Source organism: Cornus florida, unplaced genomic scaffold, assembly GCF_030987335.1.
Source record: "Cornus florida cultivar Cherokee Brave unplaced genomic scaffold, ASM3098733v1 CherokeeBrave_3.0.0_Hap2_Chr07, whole genome shotgun sequence".
Taxonomy (NCBI): domain Eukaryota; kingdom Viridiplantae; phylum Streptophyta; class Magnoliopsida; order Cornales; family Cornaceae; genus Cornus; species Cornus florida.
Window position 1 is genome coordinate 47,935,758 of NW_026775577.1, and position 3,672 is coordinate 47,939,429.

Consider the following 3,672-nt stretch of genomic DNA (forward strand, 5'->3'; position numbering starts at 1 on the left):
CGCCCTTCTTCCAGTCCTTCTTATCTTTGCGTGGTTCTATAGTCACGGGACTTTTGCCGTCATGGGATTTCATACTGATCTCCATGTCATGGGCACGCGTAGCTAAATCCTCAAATGTGCGAGGTTTTATGCCTTGCAGAATGTAGAGCAGGCCCCAATGCATTCCCTGCATACACATCTCCACAGCAGATACTTCTGACAAACGGTCCTTACAGTCAAGACTGAGGGCTCTCCACCGATTAATGTAGTTGATTACAGGCTCATCCTTCCATTGCTTCGTGTTAGTCAACTCTATCATACTAACAGTACCACGAGTGCTATAGAACCTGTTCAAGAATTCTTGTTCCATCTGGTCCCAACTATCAATTGATTCTGACTTTAGGTCAGTGTACCACTCGAACACGTTTCCTTTAAGGGACCGGACAAACTGTTTGACTAGTAAGTCCCCCTCTGTTCCGGCATTGTTACAAGTCTCGACAAAATGGGCAATGTGTTGCTTGGGGTTACCTTTTCCGTCAAATTACTGAATCTTCGGAGGTTGGTATCCTACATGCATTCTCATACTATCGATTCTCCTTATATAGGGCTTTGAGTACATGAGAGTGCTCTGTGAGACACCACCATATTGAGCTCGGATTGTATTCGTTATCATATCTTGCAATTGTTCGACAGATAATGAAGAGACTGAAGAAGAGGTATGATTGGTTTGACCAGTCACCTGTTCTATCCCCGGCGTCTGGTTTTGACTGGTCGCTTGTTCTGTCACCGGCGTCTGTTTGGGATTCTCCCTGTGAGTACCTTGTGCTGTAGAATTAGGATTCTCCGTTAGTATTGCTGTGGAAGATGTAGGTTTCCCAGACGGTGGTGGTGTGAAAGTTGCATGATTCCCGGATGGCATTGGTGTTTCACCGAAGGTCTGAACTTCCAATTTATTCATTAGTGTAGCGATTTGCAAGTCCTTTTCTTCAATAGTTTTTGTGAGGTTCTCAATGGAATGAGCCATAGTTGCTAGTTGTTCCTCCACCGTAGCAGCTCCAGTCATCATAGCAGCAACCACATCTGAGTATGATAGGCCTTGAGAATCCACGTTCCTTGAAGTGATTGATTGCTTCGAAGTCTGACGTGGTGACTCTGGGGGTGAACCGACACTAGAGTGAGCATCATAGATAGAACGAAGTGAATCTGGTGGAGGAGCCTCCTCTGGAACAATGTCAAGGTTTTTGACATGTTGAGTTTTCACGTTCGCCGGTGTTGCAGGATTAGTTTTCACCACATCTTGTTGAAGTTTGAATGACGCCATCGCCTGGGATTTGCTACGTGTCACAGGGCTCGTCAAGGTACTTCCATCGCTTAATTTGGTCTTCGTGCCACTTTTCATGGTGGCTTTAGCGTCGACCTTTGCAATAGCGATGTTCTTTTAGGCTTTCTTGTCTGTCTGAATCTTAGGGGGAGCCATAGAATCTGATAGAGAAGAAACTTGATGGTAGGAGAAAGAGATGAGAGGCAAAGGTTGTCCCACTGGGCGTGCCACAAATTTGTACACACAAATTTTGTAAGTCTGCAATAGAAACAAAATATGAAGCAAAATAGAATTTTATTAATTTATGAATGTGGAGTACAGTCCTTTGTAATATCTTTTACAAAAAAAGAATGGTCCTCTGATTCGATCTCCTTGTTTTTGGTTGGTTGGATCCAAGGGCTGCACGAGCTTGTTCTTGACTCACTGTGGAATTTGATGAAGAATGGCACGTTGTTGGATGTGCTTGATGTTCTTCGCTTTTAGGTTTCGATTCTGAATTTGTGTTTGAATTCTGAGTCTCTGGATTTCTGAGTCTCTGAACTTCTGAATTCTGAATTTGTGTCTGAATTTGTAGACTTCTGAATTCTGAATCCTCTCTTCCCCCCTTTTTTCTTCCTCCAAGCCTCTATTTATAGGCTTCTTGGATTAATAGGATGATGATACGTGTTATCTCCTGATAAGGATAAAACTATAACTGGGCCGGGCCGGTTATATTGTGATTATTATTCTTAAAGATAATTATTCAAAATATATTTTATTAGGAATAATTATCTTTTCATTTAATTATCTGGGCTGGGCTAATTAAATAATTTAAGTGGACCAAGCCTGGTAAATTAAATAATTTATTTAAACATTAGGCCTATATTTAATGGGTCCATTCGTTAAAACCAAAGCCCACTAAATTTTAGTGTCTACAGTGCTCAAAGTTGGTTTTTGACTTCACGTACTTCCATTCTTGTTGGTTTCCTTGAAAGGCATAACTTTACTTTTGGAGAAAAGCTCGCCGGTTGTTTTTTTTTCCTATAAGGGCGTGGATGAAGAGATTCTTCAGAAACATTTTTGTTTCTTGGGGTATTTTTCATAAATATCTTCTGAATATATTTTGGTTCACTGCAACAGTTATGGCTTTCACCAGCGCTTAAAAACACTGGTGAATTCTAAAAAAACGCTGGTAATTCAATTACCAGTGTTTTACCAGCGCTTTTGAAAAAGCACTGGTAATTCTAGAGTCGGTAGGCCTTTACTAGCTCTTCTTAAAAAGCACTGGTCTTTACCAGCGCTTTTTCAAAAAGCGCTGGTATAGGGTAGTTACCGGCTTTTTTAAGAAGCGCTAGTAAAGATCCTATACCAACGCTTCTTAAAAAAGTGCTGGTAAAGGGTCATTTTTTTTTTTTTATTTTTATTATTTATTTATTTATTTATTTATTTATTTATTTTTTGAAAAAATATCTTTACGACTCCTAAATGTCATCCAATATAACACAAGTTAAATACCATCCAAATTGTTTTTTTCATAATACAATCACAAGTTAACCAGCTGCCAATATGAAAAATACTATTGAAATTGTCTACTAATAGATAAAGTTGGTAAATGTCAACCAAAACCCAAAAAATGTCAACCAAAAAGCCAAAATGTCTACTAATACAACCACAAGTTAACCTGCCAATATGAAAATATCATCCAAATTGTCTAGATCTACTAAATGTCACACAAAAAGAATTAAGAATTTTTGACAAATGTAGTACAAGTTTTTCAAAAAGAACCCATCCAAGGCGAAAGAAATGCAGAAAGTATAGCCACAACCCCATCTTCACCTTCACCTTCAACTTCAACTTCAACTTCAACAACTCTTCTTGCCCATTTGATTTAAATTACACTACATTTTTTATAAATTCATTAAGCGCACATTATAATAAATGGAAATTTAACATATAAGAGAAATTAAAGTTCATAACCTTAACTGAATTGGCATCATGACTAGAAAATGAATTTGGGGATACTCTAGGAGCATTTAAAGAATTAGAACCCTTCAAAATAACAAAACAAAATACATGAAATCTTGGCATAAGTAAACGTATATTTACTTATGTATATATATGTGTACTTGAGCTAAATATAGTAACTTTGTTCAATGTTAGGACTTGATAGTCCTATGAAATGAAAAGTGTAGGACTTGTATGTATAATTGACATAGGTAAGTATGTAGCATTTAAGATGGCTGTTTACTAGAGTTTTTGGAATAATAGCTAGTTTGCATAAAATCTATGGGCCTATTTGTTATGAAGTGTTTGCAGCCAAAGGCTATCAATTTCAGGTTTGGATAAAGATAAAGCTTTAAAATTCTTCTCTTTGGAATTAGGGTCAAGAAAAA